Source organism: Loxodonta africana, chromosome 2 (genome assembly GCF_030014295.1).
Source record: "Loxodonta africana isolate mLoxAfr1 chromosome 2, mLoxAfr1.hap2, whole genome shotgun sequence".
NCBI lineage: Eukaryota > Metazoa > Chordata > Mammalia > Proboscidea > Elephantidae > Loxodonta > Loxodonta africana.
In genome coordinates this window covers 33553453-33575818 of record NC_087343.1, presented here as the reverse complement: position 1 = coordinate 33575818, position 22366 = coordinate 33553453, and positions in this window count along the sequence as shown.

The following is a 22366-nucleotide window of genomic DNA, read 5'->3' as shown; positions in this document are numbered from 1 at the left end:
CGTTTCATGCCTCTGGTTCAAAAATTAAACAGAGATCAAGGGCTGAAGGAACTTCAGACTGAATATGAGGTCGTTAAATTAAAGCGTTTTTCTTTTCCTCATATAAAAATGAGAAATTATGCATCCATATTCAGGTTATAAATGTAGAAAAAAGTTTATTGAGATTCTTGCTCATGACTAGTGATGCTCTGGACTCTGTATCCTTTTTTTCCTCCTCTGTTATCATCTGAAAACTTTCTAATCTCATCTCTACCTTTGGCCATTTTGCTCACTCAGGGCCTTGCTTACATGTTTGTTTGTTTGCTTTTAAGTACCTTGAAGTAACCAAATAATCCAGGACATTCCTGACAATTTTAAAATATTGTATTTGAACATGTCGGCAAGAGGAAAGTGTAGCTTTCAGATTGCACTGCAGTGAGTACTGCCAATTTGATGAAATGGTTTTATTTTTTTTTAATATAATGCTTTAATTATATCTTCTCTAATTATAATCATGTATCTTCTCTAAATTATATAATATGTACTTTAATTTGTATCTTCTGTACTTTCCAAATCCCTCAATAATTTCTAGATGATTGCTCCTCAATAGGTTTATAATAATCTGATAACTTGCAAATATTACACATCATTTCTAGATAGTTTATTTTCCCGTATGGAATAAAATGGATCAGATTAAAAATGGAGACAGTGTGCAAGTCACTTCCATTCTAAATCGATTTCTTAGTAGGACATTTGGCTTTTTGGCATTTAACATCTTTCTAGAATTATAACATAGAAAGTTAATACTCATAAAAACCAAAACCAAACCCAGTGCCGTCGAGCAGATTCCGACTCATAGCGACCCTATAGGACAAAGTAGAACTGCCCCATAGAGTTTCCAAGGAACCCCCGGGCAGATTTGAACTGCCAACCCTTTGGTTAGCAGCCATAGCACTTAACCACTACGCCACCATATTACATTGCAAAATTTCCATAGCATACAGTACAAGACTGATATTGCAATATTTTCATTGTCACTTCAAAACTAAATCATGAGATTATGAAAATGAATGTAATAAGTGTCATTAACATCAATCCATATGCACAGAACTCATGGAAATCATGAGGTGCTAGCCATTACTGTGACCACTCTTAAAGGAGTTTTTGTGCCTTCTTCGCCACATTGTACCACGTGATCATCTTAAATACAGCCAATGAGAACAGGGAAGACAGTAACACAAAGAGACACTCATGAACATTGGCTAGTGGCCGTAGAGTAAGCACTCTGTCCAATGGGCTGCTCTGCAATGAATGATGACCAGCTCACACAAAGAGCTGAAGCCAAAAAAGCACACAAAATGACAAGCAAATGTAGAGTAACATGTCATACAGAAGCAGGTGCCCTGAGTGAGTAAAAGGCCAAAGGTCGAGATGGGATTAGAAAGTTTTTAGGTGGAAGCAGAGGCGGAAAAGAAATGGACATAAAGCCCACAACATCCTAGTTATGAGCGAGAATCTCAATCAACTATTTTCTACATTTATAACCTGAACTTGGAAGCATAATATCTTTTTATTTACAGAAAGAAATGAGAAAACAATAGTGTGACATGTTAGAAAATACTATTTTGACATAGTTAATCCAATTACACATATAAGGAGTAAACTAGTGAGAAGAAAAAAACAATATGTGAAATGCAGTCGTTCAGAAAATTGTCCCTAGATTGAATAAAGTGTAAGCTGTTTGTTTTGACTTATCTTTGGATGTATTTTCTCAAGTCTCATGCTAGGAAGGGAATGCTATGAAAATTAGAAAAAATTCCATTTGATACATCCTTTCTCTTCCTTTCATCTCCTTTACTAACATATTTCTCCTAAAATTACTCTGCTTTTCAGGGATATTATCTCCTTTGGAGAAAAGTCCAGCACAAACGACACCTTTTTATTGGGTTTCCTGATGCAGCAAATGGAGGAGGTGATCACGTGAATGACCGAAATGGTTCCTCATTTGTTAAAAATGAGTAAGTGGCTACATTGGATACAGCAAATAGGCGTAAGTCATTTGAAAACAGGAATTCTTAAAATTTCCCATTCTATAAAATGCAGATTTTACTCATCACTTGTTGCAGTTATAGCAGCCATAGTTTGAACTGGAAAAGACCTTACTTTGGATTTGATATGATATCCACCAAGTAAGTCTAAAATGATTGTGGTTTGGAATTTATTAAGTTGAATTGTAGGAAATTGACAATTATGTACATTAAAAACTGTCAAAAGCCAGCGGTTTTATATGCTTCAACCTCATAGCAGACCTTGACTGAAACAAGCTACAGGTGAATGGCGGGGTCGTTGGGGTGAGCACCATTTACTGCCTGCTTTCACCACTGTGACTGGTGTTTGTGTTTTGTTTTATTTATTTACCCAAGTTGAAATCTTGAACTTGCTTATCAATTGGTGTTGTATACATTATTTGGAGAATTTTTAGACTCTTTGTCAGATAAACACATAGGAATGGAAAATAGGAATAGATTTATAGAAAAATAGTTACTAAGAAGCAAAATCCATGTATTTCTGTCCCATCCAACTTATAGGTCAGAGGTGATTTTCTAAGCTGAGGTTCAGAGCTAATACATAATGAAAAGTACATGTTTACATCTGTAACTGAGAACTTACATTTGTTTTCTAAAATCAATTGCTTTACTTCACTAGTGAAACATTGCTGTCTGCTGACAAGTTAGTTAACCAATAACCCATAAAAAAAAAATTTTTTTTTTTTTAAAAAACCCATAGGATACTGAAATATTACATTAAGTTGTTAAGAAGGGAAAAACATAAAAATCCAAAAATTTAGTAGAAGATGGCCAACTTTTCTAGGTTCTAATTTTCAAGCAGCCTAGTTCGGAAACTTTTTCTTGTTAAGAAAATAAAGTGCTCGTTCTCAGTTGCCCAGTCTCTCTTCCAATTCTTTTATAGATGATACTGTTCTCCGTTAAGATCGATTATACTCATAAGCAAATATTTTGATTTTGTTTTTATCATCAGCACACATTTTAGCAACGATATCACATTTGAATATGTAAGAGTTTATACGTATCAGTACTTTCATTGTGTAAAATAAGTGTAAATTATGTAGCTTTCTTTAGATTTACACAATAGCTTTTTAATTACTACTTAAGGCATGTTAATATGGCATATTAATGCAATTACAAGGATAGCACCTATTTGTAATCAGTGGGAAATCAAATTAACTGACTGCACCATACAGACATAAACATTCAGTACCTTTCACTGATGTTTTAAAGAACAACAATCACTATGTAAAAATCACTGGGCCAGATCATGTCAACTTCTTTAAGGAACAGATGTGCAGTTGCTCATAGTTCCACCAGGAGTAACAAACACATTCTCATTTCCTCAGTGCTTGCGCTGAAAGGATTATAAAGAATTGAAAATTATGTTTCATTGCTCTATTCTTTTTCCAACAAACTCAAACCGAACACGCTGCCATCGAGTCGATTCTGACTCATAGGGACCCTATAGGACAGTGTAGAACTCTCCCATACAGCTTCCAAGGAGCAGCTGGCTGGTGGATTGGAACTGCCAACCTTTTCGTTAGCAGCTGAGCTCTTAACCACTGTGCCACCAGGACTCCGTTTCTTTCAAATAGGTGTAGTGGAAACGTGTCATGTTTTTAGCTGCACAGAAAGGTTTGAATTCTTGTTTATGTGTGAGGAAATTTTCATAGCATAAGTTCTTTCTCACTGAGGTAAAAGGCATAAATTTGCTTTCATACCCTTCCTTAAAGTTAGGATATTTGGCAGTGTTCCCTTCCCCAATTCTAAATATGAAACTCTCACCTCAGAAAAGAACAGCATAGGTAGGCAACAGGCATCATAACTCTGTTTCTGGCAAAGGTGGTGCCCAAATCACCTAGATTTCATGGGGAAAAGATGTCAAAGTTTCTGACATCCAGCATCTACATCAGCAACATAAGCTGTGCTGACTGTGCCCAGCTCTGCTAGCAGTAGGGTCTTCCCTGGGACATCCCTACCTTGGAATGTATGGTCAGGTAGTCTCTGTGCCTGAAATCATGATACAAAGATCCAAATGGCTTTCAATAAATTCCATTTCTACTCTATTTAGCTAGCTTTTCCTTCTTTCTTCCTTCCTTCCTCCTTTTCTTCCTTCCTTTTTTTCTTTCCTTCCTTCTTTCCCTTCCTCCCTTCCTTCTTTTATTTGTCTTTCTTTTTTTGCTCACTGTATAATAAATCAGTGCCAAATATGGTTATATGTAATGGGACCTCAAGGAAATGAAAATTCAGTGCCAGTTTTCTGGCCTTATTATATCACCAGACAGGGAAGATCCACCAATTATTGAAGGATGCAACTCTGGCCATCCTTGAGTGGTAGTACAAAAAGGTCTATTTAAAGTTTTATCCATGATAACTGAAATAATTCACCTGTAGAAGCCAGTTCTTAAGGTTTCCAGTGACATGAGGTTGGACATAAGGAATATAAGGTCTGTGTGATAGTCTGATTATTTTCAATTTTACTGCAGCATTAGAAAAAAGATAATGATTCCTTCCCCTAATTTCTCATCTCAGATGATCAGATACATAAGTTATCTCTGCTTATGCTGATTTTTTTTCCCCTAGTTGTGGCAGGGTTAAAATAGCCAAAATCAAAATAAAAAATGGCAGAATTATAATGTCATTTGAATTGTCACCTTCTGCAGGTATTTTACATTATACTCAAGGAAATCATATAAAAATGTGAGCTCTTGAGAGTAGAAATGGAGCTATACCAGAGCTATAGATGATTCAGAGTACTGCAAATCCCTAAACCCTACTGTTACATAAATGAGCCAGAGAGTTCCCCTGAGTATTAGCTTAACGTGGTGCCCATGTTTATACTACTTCACAGCAGGTTAGTACGAAGAGCCCAAAGCCCGCTGGCACAAATTAAAATCCTCACACAACTAATTGATTTAAACTTAGCCCTAATGAGCATATTTCTATACATTTAGAACCTACATACTTTACATACCCCATGAAATTATACCCAGCATATGCTAACCATAAAAACCATAGATAAGATAAACCCTGTAACTATAAAAGATCCCAAACAGCTATTGCCCTTCAGAGCTCTCTCACCCAAAGACTCCCCACCTTGCGATAAGCAACACCACCTAAATATGTAAATCCCTCTCTGATTTCCCCGTTCTCCTCCTGAAGTTTCCTTATCTTATTCTCTTTCTGGGTAACGGCCTTGTTCTGCTGTGTCTGGAAGGTCTCTTGCTGGGAGAGACTTCACCTGTTATGCAACCCTGTCTAAGCACTACTTGATTAAAAATAAAAATAAAAAAAAAATTGTGAGTTACTGACTCTCATGGTCCTGGTCTTCCTGGTCAATCCTAACATCTATTTAATTACTAAAAAAAAAAAAAAAAAAATTTACTACGTCTACTTAATTTCCATTTCCAGCAACAGCTGCTTTCTCCCACGTGGCTGATTTCATCTTACTCAAAGCCCAACAATAAGTAGTCAGGCCTTGTTGGGGATGTCAATATTCCTTAGTCTTCACTCTAGCTGTGCTTCATTACCGTCATTTTTAGACTCAAGTCAGATGAAATTTGCTTGGGAATGGGTGAAGATGAGAAAACTTGGATGACATTTGCACAAGAAAATAATTGTAAGATTTTTCTATTATATGTTATGATAAATATGGAGAATGTATATAGGATGGGATTCTGGGGATTTTAGGTCTTTAAGAACATAAACATAATATGAGAACTGATTTGCATATACATACTAGAGATTCTACACTTAATCTGCTTGTTAAGGGAGGCAACGTTTATCTGTTAAAGGCCGGATAGTAAATATTTGTAACTTTGTAAACAGTCTCTGTCATGATTACTTAACTCTGCCATCGTAGCAAGAAAATGATTGTAGACAACAAAGAAATAAATGGACATGGCTGTTTTCCAACAAAACAGTATTTACGAAAATAGGCAGTGGGCCAGATTTGATTCATGGGCTATAGTTTGCTGAACACTGTGGTAGCTCAAATATTACTAGCAATTGTAAATGTTTGCTAATGTAGGTTAACTGGGATCTGTGTTCCAGAGTTAAAATATATATATATATAATATCCAGAGAGTTAGGTAAGTATTGATCAGATGCTCAAAAAACACTAAGCTACCAAGGCCTTACCCGATGTATATTTGAGAAAGAAGCTTTATACAGGTCTAAAGCTCGTTGAATTAAAGGTTATTATCCTGAGGAGGAACCCTGCAATATCATTAGTAGTATGTGCTCTAACTCTTTCTTCTATTTTCCACAAAGGGATCTGTGGCCCTTCATTGGAGAATTTAATACAGGAGATTGGAAAATACATAGAAAAAGCAGCCATTGTGGGAAGCTCTATGTAGCTAACACAACCCATCATGCCACTGTCAATCAGTCAATGTACGTATTTACTAGGGTTCAGGCAATTAATGTCAGTTTTAGTTGAGTCCATCTCAGGGTAGGTTCACTTAGACTCTGAATACAGTCTGTAGTTACCCAGTTCCTGACTTTAGAACCAGAATTGTGCGTTAAGCAGCTGGCAGAATCCTTACATTTCCTCCGTTATTCATGGTTATGGAAAATCAACTGGAATCTTTGGGGGCTCACACTTTCTACCAAAATAGGAAACAAAAATTCAGAAAATTGGAGAGATAAGTGCAACCATCAAAGATGTGAAAGATGCATGGCATTTGCTATTACTTTTCTTTTGTCTTTGCAAAAGACAGAGAAATTTGGATAGTTTCAGTGGGTTTTCACAAGCATTCAACTGTTCTTCTAAGTGTAGTTGGGGATATGTGAATGTGTTTGACAGTGTTTTACTTGAACAAATATACTTGGAATTTGGTATACAGTTATCAATCTGGAAATTTTCCTTTTCTACATTCAAATAAACAAAAACAGCATAAGTAATTTGCATTCATATGGCAAAGACCCTGAAACTTTTGTTTTTCACCTCCTCATAGAAATATATAAATTTTAGCATATTGTATCAGTTTTGTCTGCAAGGATTTACATATTTTCTTAGTCTAGAGTACTGTTTTGGCCTATTACTGAGAGTGTATCATACCAATAAGAAAAAGGGAATAAGAAATAGCACATACATTAAATTTTTAAAATTGTGTAACAGAACAAGGTCTGGCAATGAACGGGTAAGCATTCGGTTGTTCACACCCAAGCAATGGCTCTGCTGGAGAAAAGCCTGTCAATCAGATTGCAAAAAGATTAATGTTGTTGTAGGTGCCATTGAGTCAGTACTGGCTCTTAGCTAAGCCACATACAACAGAACAAAATGCTGCCAGGTCCTTCACCATCCTCGCAATCATTGCTATGTTTGAGTCCAATTTCTAGCCACTTTGTCAATCCATCTCATTGAGGGTCTTCCTCTTTTTCAGTGGCCCTCTACTTTACCAAGCACCATGTGCTTCTCCAGGGACTAGTCCCTCCTGATGACATGTCCAAAGTACATGAGATGAAATCTTGCCGTCTTTGTTTCTAAAGAGCATTCTGTAGGTACTTCTCCCAAGATAGATTTGTTCATTCTTCTGGCAGTCCATGGTATATTCAATATTCCTCACCAACATGATAATTCAAATGCATCAGTTTTTAATTAGTCTTCTTTACATATGAGGTGATTTAGCTTTCCCATACACATGAGGTGATTGAAAATATCATGATTTGGGTCAGGCATAAGTTTGCTTTTTAACATCTTAAGAAGTCTTTTTCAACAGAATTCCCCAATGTAATGTGTCCTTTGATTTCTTGACTGCTGCTTCTATGGACGTTGATTATAAATCCAAGTAAAATGAAATCCTTGACAACTTCAATCTTTTCTCCATTTATCATGATGTTGCTTATTGATCCAGTTGTGAGGATTTTTGTTTTCTTTATGTTGAATTGTAATCTATACTGAAGGTTGTAGTCCTTGATCTTCATCAGTAAGTGATTCAAGTCTTCTTTGCTTTCAGTATGCAAGGTTGTGTCATCTGCATATTGCAGGTCGTTAATGAATCTTCTCCCCCTACTGATGCCACATTCTTCATATAGTCCAGCTTCTTGATGATTCGCTTAGCATACAGACTGAATAAGCATGGTGAAATAATACAACCCTGAAGCACATTTTTTTTTTTTATTTTATTTAAAACCAGACTGTATCTCCTTGTTCTGTTTGGATGACTGCCTCTTGGTGTATGTACAGGTTCCGCAGGAGCACAATTAAGTATTTTGGAATTCCCATCCCTCTCAATGTTATGCATAATTTGTTATGATCCACAGAGTCTAATGCCTTTGTGTAGTCAATAGAACACTGGTAAAGTTTCTTGTATTCTCTACTTTCAGCCAATCTATCTGACATCATCAATGATATCCCTTATTCTACATCTTCTTCTGAATCTGGCTTGAATTTCTGTTGATGAACTGTGGCAACTGCTTCTGAATTATTTTATAAAAATTTCACTTGTGTGTAACATTAATGATATTATCTGATAATTTCAGCATTCTGTTGGATCACTTTTTTTTGAAATGGGGATATGTATGGATCTTTTCCAGTAAGTTGGCCAGGTAGCTGTCTTCCAAATTTTGGGGCATAGATGAGTAAGCACCTCCAGTGCTGCATTCATTTGTTGAAATATCTTAATTCCTGGAAATTTGTTTTTCACCCATGTCTTCAGAGTAGCTTGGGCTTCTTTCTTTAGTACCATTGATTCTTTATCATTTGCTACCTCCTGAATTGGTTAAATATCTTCCAATCCGTTTTTGGACTGTAACTCTGTATATTTCTTGCATCTTTCTTTGATGCTTACCTCTTCATTCAATACTTTGTCCATACAATCCTTCAATATTGCAATCATAGGCTTGAGTTTTTTCTTCAGTTGTTTTACTTTGAGAAATCCTGAATGTGTTTTTCATTTTTTGTTTTCTAAGTATTTGCACGTTTCCTTTTATCGTGTTACTTTGTCTTCTTGAGCTACCCTTTGAAATCTTCTATTCAGCTCTTTTACTTCAACATTTCTTTCATTCCCTTTAGGTATTCTATTTTCAAAAGCAAGTTTCAAAACTCTTCTGACATCCGCTTTGCTTTCTTTGTGTATGATATCCTTCATGTCATCTCACAACTAGTGAGCTTTTTGGTCATTTTTGCTCAAAGTGTCAAATCTGTTATTGAGATACTCTGTAAATTCAAACGGGATATATTCATGGTTGCCTTTTGGATCCCCTGGACTTGTTTTTGTTTTTTTTTAATAATTTTTTTTTTTGTGTGCTTTAAGTGAAAATTTACAAATCAAGTCAGTCTCTCACATAATAACTTATATACACCTTGCTACATACTTCCAACTACTCTCCCTCTAATGAGACAGCCCACTCTCTGCCTCCACTCTCTTTTTTCGTGTCCATTTCGCCAGCTTCTAACCCCCTTTACCATCTCATTTCCCCTCCAGACAGGAGATGCCAACATAGTCTCAAGTGTCCACCTGATCCAAGAAGCTCACTCTTCATCAGCATCCCTCTCCAACCCATCCGTGGACTTGTTTTAATTTTCTTCAGCTTCGATATGAACTTATATAAATGCAAGTGATAGTTTCTTACAGAAGGAGTTCCTAGCCTTGTTCTGATTGATGATAATGAACTTATATAAATGCAAGTGATAGTTTCTTACAGAAGGAGTTCCTAGCCTTGTTCTGATTGATGATAATGAGTTTCTCAATGGCCTCTTTCCACATATGCAGTAGATTTGATTCCTGTGTATTCCATCTAGTGAGATCCACCTTCATAGTCACCATTTATGTTGTTGAAAAAAGGTACTTGCAGTGAAGAGTTAATTGGTCTTGCAAAATTATATCATGCAATCTCCAGCGCTGTGTATATCACCAAGGTCATATTTTCCAACTACAGTTCCTTCTTCTTATTTTCCAGCTTTCACATTCCAGTAATTGGTAATTATCAATGCATCTTGATTGCACGTTTGATCAATTTCAGACTCAAGAAGTTAGTGATTTGTGTGTAAATGTAAATAATAATCATATTAAATTGGTGTTTCTTCAAGTGTATAAATGTTGTCTATCACTGACAACATTGTACCTTAAGATAGATCTTGAGATGTTCTTTTTGACAATGAATGCAAAGCCATTCCCAAATTGTGATCACAGGCATAACAGACTACATATGATTGTTTGATTCACAATGGCTCACATTAGTCCTTTTCATCTCACTAATGCCTAGGGTATCGATCTTCAAACATTCCATTTCATTTTTGACAACTTACAATTTTTTTAGACTCGTACTTTGTATGGCACCCTGGTGGCACAGTGGTTAAAAACTCAGCTGCTAACCAAAAGATGGGCAATTTAAATCCACCAGCTGCTCCTTGGAAATCCCATGGGGCTGTTCTACTCTGTTCTATAAGGTTGCTATGAGTTGGAGTCAACTCGATGGCAACAGTTTTTTGTTGCTGTTTTTGTTTTGTTTTTGTTTTGTTTTTTTAATACTTTGTACATTCCACATTTTGGTTTCTAATGGACATTTGAAGCTGTTTGTTCTCATTCTAAGTCATGCCACATCAGCAAATGAAGGTCCCAAAAGCTTTACTCCATCCATGTTATTGAGGTTGATTCTACTTTGAAGAGGTATCTCTTCCCAGTTGTACTTTGAGTGTCTTCCAACCTGAGGGGCTCATCTCCCCAATACTATATCAGTGTTCCCCTGATATCCATAAGTTTTTCATTTTTGATTTTTTTTAGTGTGAGCAATATATCGCCACGTCCTTCTTCCTAGTCGGTCTTCATTTTGAAGCTCCACAGAATCCTATCCACCATAGGTGACCCTGCTGGTATTTGAGATACTCTGGCATAACTTCCAGCAACACAACAACACACAAACCACCACAATACGACAAACTGACAGACATGTGCTGGGCATAAAGCTTACAGCCAAGAAAACCCTACGGAGTAGTACAATTCTGTTACATGAGGTTTCTATGAGTCATAATCAACGTGATGGCACCCAACAATAACAACATGTACGACAGATACATAGCAATGTCCAGTTTCTGAATCTCCAGAGTCTGGGGTGTTTTTGGATATTCTCTCTAAATCAAAGGAAAGTTCTTGCTTTTTTTGCCCCTAATTCTAACAAAATAGGTCCATATTTAATGGACCTATTAGTGCAGAGGACTAAGACAAACTACATTGCAATGTGCTATTCTGATCTATTTCTTGAGTGAAGCAAATATCCGCCAGTTTTCAGTAGACTTGAGACCAAAAATCAGTCAAAAAAATTTAAGTTTTATATAACAAAAGCATCTCTGTGCTCTTGTCCCCTGTGACTAACTAATGATAGTAATACGTGAAGCTTCTGTTAAAAATCAGAATGCAGTACAGGAACTGCCTTCATGAAGTTTACATTCTAGTAAGGTAGATAGACAAAAATGGTAATTATATCTAACACACCATGAATTTTACAGATTTTTCTTTATTGTCTTTTCCCTGAAGACTAGAATACATGTTTCACAAAGGTAGAATGGTTTTACTTTATTTAGTTTTGCTTTTTTTTTTTTTTCCCCTATGAAATTTCAGATACATTTTATATCCCCAGCACCTAGACCAGTGCCTGGACAATAGTAGGAATTCACAACTTGATTCAAATTATAGTATTATAAAAACCCTAAGGAAATTTAAAGCAAGTAAAGGGTTAAAGGAAAAAAGAGTAACACGGTTGGAAAAAATGACATCATTTTATTACTTGTTTGAGAAAGAATTCTGACCAAAAAAAAAAATCTTGGAGGTGAAGCCAAGATGGCTGACTGGGTAGAAGTTACCACGGATCCCTCTTGCAACAAAGACTCAGAAAAACAAGTGAATCAATCACATACCTGACAATCTATGAACACTGACCATGAAACACAGAACTAAAGAGTTGACCTGAGTGACAGGGGAGCGAAAAGCCACACCCTGAAGCAGCAACTGCTTCTGGAACCGGCGTCCCTCGCCACAGCCTTGAGCTCTCACGGTTCCCTGGTGCCAGAGAGGTGGGGCTGATTGCAGTTTACTGAAATGGGGCAAGCACGGGACACAGCCCTAACCCCTAATCCCCTGGAGTAACCTCGGTAGAGACTCAGCCAGTGCAAGCAGGCTGCACACTGATGCGGCTGACAAGAGAACAAGCAACCACGGGGAAGCAATGACTGTTTTTGGAGCCTGGAGCCAGCGTCGCAGTCAGAAAACCTTGGCACCGGACTTTGGACTAAGCGCAGAGGAGCAGAGCACGGCTTCCTGAGATGGCGCAAGCATGGGATGCAGCCCTAGCCCCCAGAAGTAACCTCAGGGGAAACTCAGCCAGCACACGCAGGCTGCACAATGACACGACTGACAGGAGGAGAAATCACAGGGTAGCAGTGACTGGTTTTCAAGCCTGGAATGCAGCATTGCAGGCAGAAAACTTTGGCATTGCGCTTTGGGCTAGAAGAGGAGGAGCTGATCACTGCTTTCTGAGAGGGCAAGCACAGGACACAGGCCTAACCCTCAGTGGCAATTTCAACCCAACCAGCACACACAGGCTACAAGCCTATCTGGAATCTGAGATAAAACAGTCATCACCAAGCAAGATAAGTAACTTTGTCTATATTGCTGGGTGCTACTCTCGCCTATCTATCTGATCCCTCCCCTCCCTGCCCCAGGCTGCTTCATTAACATTGGAATTTCCTGGGCCAGGGAGTGAAGTGCTCTGGGGGGGTCCATAACCCATTCTTCTGGCCTGAAAGAAGCAGCAACTAACAACCCAGGGGGGAAAAAAATCCTTCCCCAACTTCCCTAAACTGGAATAAAAATACAAAACCAGCTCTAGCCAAGCATATGATATCCACAGTTTTCAGCTTTCTTCCCTAGAGGGAACAAAGTGGCTATTATAATGCAAACTCAATTCTGATAGAGATCTGACTGTAATTGTTTTAGCAGAGCAGTGGAAAGACAAGTTTTTGAGGTCAGATACCTCTCTACCTATTAAACAGAGCCCTTACTGATCCACAGCGGGGAACTGAGGGCTGAAGCTCCACCCAAACCACCTAGCCACCTGCTAAAGGGGTCCGAGGATACTGACACCTACCACTCTTTAGAGGTACAAGCATGGGGTGTCTAAGGTACAGCTGCAAAGCCCACCCACCGAAGTGCTCTAGGAAAAGAGACACACCTACCTCACTGGCTGGTGGGGGAAGCCTGCCAGCATCCTGCCATCCTTGGAGTGTGACCCCCTGCCACTACTAGAATCTGGTCCACACAACTATCACCACTACTCCTCTAAGTTAATAGGTGACAGTCTACACCACACACTTGGTAACCCAAAATCAGAACACCTAAGCTGATTCTATTCAAGAATAGTGAATAGTCTCTTAGCCTTATATATCTGGTAACAGCTCAAACCAACTGATAATAGGACATAAGTGATTCAAAGGCTACAGCAATCAAGACAGTGCAATCTAGTAGCCCATCTGGGTATATTGAAACAAAACAAAACAAGAAGATAAGACTCAGTGAGCAAATAAAAAATAAAACATTACAATATCTTATAGATGGCTTGGAGACAGCAGTCGATATCAAATCACATAAAGAAGCAGACCATGATTGCTTGTACAAATTCCCAAATTAAAGGATCAAAATCTTTCCCAAATGAAGATACAATCCTGGAATTGCCAGATGCAGAATATAAAAAACTAATATACAGAAAGCTTCAAGACATCAAGGATGACCTCAGAAATGAAATAATGCAATCTACACAAAAAGTCAAGGAACACACTGATAAAGCAGTTGAAGAAATCAAAAAGATTATTCAAGAACATAGTGGAAAAATTAATAAGCTGCAAGAATCCATAGAGAGACAGCATTCAGAAATCCAAAAGATTAACAGTAAAATTACAGAATGAGACAACTCAATAGGACGTGAGAGGAACAGAATCGAGGAATTGGAATGCAGAGTAGGGGAGCTGGAGGATAAGGCAATTAACGCCAATATAAAAATATATATATATATAGTTCAAGAAAATCAGAGAAAAGAATTAAAAAAAAATGAGGAAGCCCTAAGAATCATGTGGGGCTGTATCAAGAAGAATAACTTCCATGTGATTGGAGTTCCAGAAAGGGGAGAGATAACAGAAAATACAGAGAGAATAGTTGAAGATCTCTTGGCAGAAAACTTCCCTGGCATCATGAGAGATGAAAGGATATCTATTCAAGATGCTCATCGAACCCCACAGAAGATTGATTAAAAAAAAAAAATCACCAAGGTATTTTATCATCAAACTTGCCAAAACCAAAGATAAAGAGAAAATTTTAAAAGCAGTCAAGGATAAAAGAAAAGTCACCTACGAAGTAGAATCAATAAGTTCAGACTACTCAGCAAAAACCATGCAGGCAAGAAGGCAATGGGATGACAGATATAGAACATTGAAGGAGAAAAACTGCCAACCAAGAATCATATATCCAGCAAAACTCTCTCTCAAATATGAAGGTGAAATTAAAACATTTACAGATAAACACAAGCTTAGAGAATTTGCAAGAACCAACCCAAAGTTACAAAAATTACTAAAGGAAATTCTTTGCCAGAAAATCAACAGTATCAGATACCAACATAACACAAGGTCACAGAACAGAACATCCTGATATCAACTCAAATAGGGAAATCATAAAAACAAAATAAGATTAATTTAAAAAAGAAAAAAATGCTCAAAACTGGGAATCATTGAAGTCATTATGAAAAAGATTACAATAATCAAAAAAGAGGGACTAAATACAGGAGGCATAGATCTTCCATATGAAGAGGAAAACAAGGCGATACAGGATGATACAAGTTAGGTTTTTACTTAGAAAAATAGGGGTAAATATTAAGGAAATCACAAAGTCTAACAACTCCATACTTCAAAGTTAAAACCAAGAAAAACTTAATGACTCAGCAAACATAAATTCAACTACTATGAAAATGAAGAGCACACAATTTACAAAGAAAAACTTCTCAGCACAAAAAAGTAAGTGGAAAAACGAAAATGCCAACAACACACACAAAAAGGCATCAAAATGACAGCACTAAACTCATACTTATCTATAATTATGCTGAATCTAAATGGACTAAATGCACCAATAAAGAGACAGAGGGTCTCAGACTGGATAAAAAAACACGATCCATCTATATGCTGCCTACAAGAGACACACCTTAGACTAAGAGACAGAAACAAAAAGTCAAAGGATGGAAAAAAAAATCTATCAAGCAAACAACAAGCAAAACAGAGCAGGAGTGACAATATTACTTTCTAACAAAATAGACTTCAAATTTAAATCCACCTCAAAGGATAAAGGACACTAAAAAAAATAAAAATAAAAATAATGATTAAAAGACAATTTACAAGGAAGACATAACCATAGTAAATAGTTATGCACCCAATGACAGGGCCGCAAGATACATAAAACCAACTTTAACAGAATTGAAAAGTGAGTTAGACATCTCCACAATTACAGTAGGAGACTTCAACACACCACTTTCGGAGAACGACAGGGCTTCCAGTAAGAAGCTCAATACAGACATGGAAGATCTAATTGCTACAATCAACCAACTTGACCTCATAGACTTATACAGAACACTCCACCCAACAGTGGCAAAGTATACTTTTTTTTTTTTCTAGTGTAGACGAAACATTCTCTAGAATAGATCACATATTACGTCATAAAACAAACCTTTGCAGAATCCAAAACATCAAAATATTACAAAGCATCTTCTCAGAACATAAGGCCATAAAAGTGGAAATCAATAACAGAAAAATCATGGAAAAGAAATCAAATACTTGGAAACTGAACAATACCCTGCTGAAAAAAGACTGGGTTGTAGAAGACGTTAAGGAGGGAATAAAGAAATTCAAAGAATGCAACGAGAATGAAAACACTTCCTACCAAAACCTCAGGTACACAGCAAAAGCAGTGCTCAGAGGTCAATTTATATCGATAAATGCACACATACATAAAGAAAAAAGAGCCAAAATCAGAGAACTGTCCCTACAACTTAAAGAAATAGAAAGTGAGCAACAAAAGAATCCATCGGGCACCAGAGAAAAACAAATAATAAAAATTAGAGCAGAATTAAATGAATTAACAGAAAAACAATAGAAAAAATTAACAAAGCCAAAAGCTGGTTCTTTGAAAAAAATAACAAAATTGATAAACCATTGGCCAGACTGAGTAAATAAATACAGGAAAGGAAACAGATAACCCAAATAAGAAATGAGATGGGTCATATCACAACAGACCCAACTGAAATTAAAAGAATCATATCAGATTACTATGAAAAATTGTACTCTAACAAATTTGAAAACCTGGAAGAAATGGATGAAGTCCTAGAAACACACTACCTACCTAAACTAACACAATCAGGAGTGGAACAACTAAATAGATCTATAAGAAAAAAAAGAGATTGAAAAGGTAATCAAAAAACTATCAACAAAAAAAATAGCCTTGGCCCGGATGGCTTCACTGCAGTGTTCCACCAAACATTCACAGAAGAGTTAACACCACTATTACTAAAGGTATTTCAAAGCATAGAAAAGGATTGAATACACCCTAACTCATTCTATGAAGCCAGCATATCCCTGATACCAAAACCAGGTAAAGATACCACAAAAAAAAAGAAAATTACAGGCCTATATCCCTCATGAACACAGATGCAAAAATCCTCAACAAAATTCTAGGCAATAGAATTCAACAACATATCAAAAAAAATAATCCACCACGACCAAGTGGGATTTATACTAGGGATGCAAGGTTGGTTCGATATTAGAAAAACAATTAATGTAATCCAGCATATAAATCAAACAAAAGACAAAAACCACACGATCTTATCAATACATTCAGAAAAGGCATTTGACAAAGTCCAACACCCATTCATGATAAAAACTGTCAGCAAAATAGGAACTAAAAGAAAATTCCTCAACATAATTAAGGGTATCCATACAAAGCCAACACCCAACATCATCTTAAATGGAGAGAGCCTGAAAGCATTTCCCTTGAGAATGGGAACCAGACGAGGATGCCCTTTATCACCACTCTTATTCAACATTGTGCTGGAGGTCATAGCCAGGGCAATTAGGCTAGACAAAGAAATAAAGAATGTGCGGATTGGCAAGGAAGAAGTAAAATTATCTCTATTTGCAGATGACATGATCTTATACGCAGAAAACCCTAAGAAATCCTCAAGAAAACTACTGAAACTAATGGAAGAGTTTAGCAGGGTTTCAGGTTACAAGATAAACATACAAAAATCACTTGGATTCCTCTACATCAAAAAAAGAACATCGAAGAGGAAATCACCAAATCAATACCATTCACAGTAGCCTACAAGAAGATAAAATACTTAGGAATAAATCTTACCAAAGATGTAAAAGACCTATACAAAGAAAACTACAAAGTACTCCTGCAAGAACTAAAAGGGACCTACATAAGGGGAAAAGCATACCTAGCTCATGGATAGGAAGACTTAACATAGTAAAAATGTCTATTCTACCAAAAGCCATCTATATGTACAATGCACTTCCGATCCAAATTCCAACGACATTTTTTAATGTGATGGAGAAACAAGTCACCAACTCCATATGGAAGGGAAAGAAGCCCCAGATAAGTAAAGCATTACTGGAAAAGAACAAAGTGGGAGGCCTCGCTCTACCTGATTTTAGAACATATTATACAGCCACGGTAGTCAAAACAGCCTGGTACTGGTACAACAGACACATAGACCAATGGAACATAATTGAGAACAGAGATATAAACCCATCCACATATGAGCAGCTGATATTTGACAAAGGCCCAATGTCAGTGAATTGGGGAAAAGATAGTCTTTTTAACAAATGGTGCTGGCATAACTGGATATCCATCTGCAAAAAAAAAAAATGAAACAGGACCCATACCTCACACCATGCACAAAAACTAACTCCAGATGGATCAAAGACCTAAACGTAAGGTCTAAAACGATAAAGATCATGGAAGAAAAAATTGGGACAACGTTAGGAGCCCTAATACGAGGCATAAACAGAATACAAAACGTTACTAAAAATGATGAAGAGAAACCAGATAACTGGGAGCTCCTAAAAATCAAACAGCTATGCTCATCTGAAGACTTCACCAAAAGAGTAAAAAGTCCACCTACAGACTGGGAAAAAATTTTCAGCTATGACAACTCCAACCAGTGCCTCATCTCTAATATCTATATGATTCTGTTAAAACTCAACCACAAAAGTCAAACAACCCAATTAAAAATTGGGCAAAGGATATGAACATGTGCTTCACTAAAGAATATATTCAGCCGGCTAAGAGGTACATGAGGAAATGCTCTCGATCATTAGCCATGAGAGAAATGCAAATTAAAACTACAATGGGATTCCATCTCACTCCAACAAGGCTGGCATTAATCCAAAAAACACAAAATAATAAATGTTGGAGAGGATGTGGAGAGATTGGAAAACTTATACACTGCTGGTGGGAATGTAAAACGGTACAACCACTTTGGAAATCGATCTGGCGTCTCCTTAAAAAGGTAGAAATAGAACTACAATACCACCCAGAAATCCCACTCCTCCGAATATATTCTAGAGAAATAAGAGCCTTTACATGAACAGATATATGCACATCCATGTTTATTGCAGCATTGTTTACAAAAAGCTGGAAGCAACCAAGGTGTCCATCAACGGATGAACAGATAAATAAATTATGTTATATTCACACAATGGAATACTTTGCATTGATAAAGAACAAAGATAAATCTGTGAAACATTTCATAACATGGAGGAACTTGGAATACATTATGCTGAGTGAAATTAGTCAGATGTAAAAGGACAAATATTGTATAAGACAACTATTATAAGATCTTGAGAAATAGTTTAAACTGAGAAGAACACTTTCTTTTGTGGTTACGAGAGGGGGGTGGGATGGAGGGTGAGGGAGGGTTATTTACTGATCAGATAGTAGATAAGAACTATTTTAGGTGAAAGGCATGACAACACTCAATACCGGGGAGGTCAGGACACCTGGACTGGACCAAAAGCAAAATAGTTTCCTGAATAAACTGAATACTTCGAAGGTCAGCGGAACAAGGGCGGGGGTTTGGGGACTATGGCTTCAGGGGACATCTAAGTCAATTGGCAAAATATATTCTATTAAGAAAACATTCTGCATCCCACTTTGAAGTGTGGTGCCTGGGGTCTTAAACTTTAACAAGCAGCGATCTAAGATGCATCAATTTGTCTCAACCCACCTGGATCAAAGGAGAATGAAGAACACCAAGATCACAATGTAATTATGAGCCCAAGAGACAGAAAGGGCTACCTGAACTAGAGACTACATCATCCTGAGACCAGAAGAACTAGATGGTTCCCAGCCACAACCGATGACTGCCCTGATAGGGAGCACAATAGAGAACCCCTGAGGGAGCAGGAGAACAATGAGATGCAGACCCCAAATTTCTCATAAAAAGACCAGACTTAATGGTCTGACTAAGACTAGAAGAATCCTGGTGGTCATGGTCCCCAATCCTTCTGTTGGCCCAGCACAGGAACCATTCCCGAAGCCAACTCATCAGACATGGATTGGACTGGACAATACGTTGGAGAGAGATGCTGATGAGGAGTGATCTACTTGCTTCAGGTGGACACTTGAGACTGTGTTGGCATCTCCTGTCTGGAGGGGAGATGGGAGGGTAGAGGGGGGTTAGAAACTGGCAAAATGGTCATGAAAGGAGAGACTGTAAGGAGGGAGCGGGCTGAATCATTAGGGGGAAAGTAAGTGGGAGTATGTAGTAAGGTGTATATAAGTTTATATAGGAGAGACTGACTTGATTTGTAAACTTTCACTTAAAGCACAATAAAAATTATTTTAAAAAATCTTTAAGAGATCTTGGATAAATTGAGGTAATGATTCATGGAAAATTTGGGGATAAATTATCCTAGAAGAAGTGATACGAATTAAAAAGATCCTAAGGTTAGGTGAGCTTTGTGTACTTCACAAAAAGCAGAAAAATCAAATTATGTGATGAACCAAAGGAAGGAAAGGATAGGAGGAGAAATTTTTGCAGAGTTGGGCAGACCACAGAGAGATTTTTGGGTATGCTGAGGAATTTGGACATATTATTAAATATGGTGGGAAGTCACTATTTTGTTTTTTTGAATAAGGAAGTTATTGGTCCATTAAATTAAAAAAATATTTATCTGGCTTTTGTGTAAGGAATAGACTTATAAAGAGTATGTTAATAGTGGCTGGAACACCAATTGGGGTATGCTCGTTGCAGCTAATTGAAGAGTTGATGATGACTTGCGGTATATTAGTAGCAATGACAGTGGTAGCAGTATTTAGGAGTGTAGTTGTGGAGGTATTAGGGATAGTAATCATGGTAGTAGTAATGGCAGTGGTGATAGTAATGGACTAGCCTGATAGTGGTGGTAGTGAGAATAATGCTAATAGTCAAGGTAGTAGTATTTTTGGTGGATGTTTCTACTTCCTCCTCTTTGAAATGAAGTTTTATACCTCAGATTGGCTGTAAAGGTTAACTTTGCTAAAACATTAAAAATATATATAAATGTGTCAGACCAAGAAAATACACCATAAATTCTGACTGAAATTATTAGTTTCCATAACCACTAACCTAGTTAACCCATTCTACCTTCGAACCATATGTGGCATGCCCTCTCATATTAAGCAAAATCACTTTCTCCAATAAAACGGAATTATATACCATGTATTGATATGCTTTATTCTTCTCTGAATATCATACTTTAAATGAGTGATTCACCTTGCTGAGACTTCCTAGTTCTTCATCTTCAACTATCTGATCAATAGGTTCGAAATGCATTAAAATTCTGTTATTTTGAAGCCTTCCCTCTCCTTGGAAGAAAAAAAAAATATTTATAAATAAACAACTGCTCCAAGTCTTTTTCACTCACTTTACATTCTATCATTCACACAGCTATATAAATAAATAACCACAAACTACCTTGATAAAATATAGCAATAAGAGTATCACAGTATATTACAAGGCACTTATCTATATTCTCATGGATAAATATTATGACTGTGTAATCATTGAAAAATATGTAATAGCTTTGTTCTCTCAAATGAGAAGCAAGGCTCAAATGAGTATTACCATATCATTTTTAATACTGCAAGACAAACACAAAAAACTTACAAGTACTTTTTCCTTAAACCAAAACCAAACCCATTGCTGTCCAGTCAAATCCAACTCGGTGGACCTATAGGACAGAGAACTGCCCCATACAGTTTCCAAAGCTGTAGATCCTAATGGAAGCTGACTGCCACATCCTTCTCCCACAAAGTGGCTGGTGGGTTCAAGCACAGACTTTGGTTAGCAGTCGAGCACTTAACTACTGCACCACTAGGGCTCCTATTTTTTCCTGAGTGATTTCCAAAATACCTCCATAATATTGAAAACATAATAATTTTTTACTCCTTATTGTTTTCTGCCAGGACCAAAAATATAAAAAGAAAAATAGAGAAAGGTTTTTAACCACCTTTGTAGACTTCAAAGTATTTCCATGACCGTAGTAACGGGGGAATAATTACATGCATAATTGTCATATGTTTAATGCTCCTCTGTTAGAATGAACAAGACTCTTAATGTTTGTGTGCTATTTCTATCAAGGGCAGATGTGCTAATATAAATTTTCTCCTCATGGAAAGAAAATAATCAGATTCCTTCATCTTGACAGGTAGAACATTCTGGAATAAATTGACAAAGCAGACATATAAGTCAAGTTCATCTCAAGTAAATTTAAAGTTGAAACAATTAATCAATAATGAGGTAGTGGAATTTTAGATGAGTTGCGGCCTGATATGGATCGTGTCATGTTAATGTCATCATGTATAACTGGAACATCTGCCATCTGCCTTATTCTGTAAGGTAAGCTGGGTTTCATATATCTATATAACAACATAGGGAGTCTTCTAACTTAGAAGATCTTATTCACAGTCAAGCAAATGATGTAAGACAGTGAATGATTGGTGAGCCTTAGCTAATCTGTATACATGATTTATAATCCTGTCTAGCATTCTTAGACATAATATCCCTAGGAAGGTAACATAGAAGGAATATAGTAATATTTCATTTTAACTTTTTGGTATATTTTCTGATGTGATGCAAAGATTTTTAAAGTATGATTTTCTTTTTTTTAAAAAAATGTGCTTTTAAGTACATTGTAAATTTCCAGTAATGAAACAGTTTCAGATAGTAATATATAAATTTATTTGAAAGTCTCATAGAATCATTTAAGGGCAAGACATTGGGAACATAAAAACATGAGT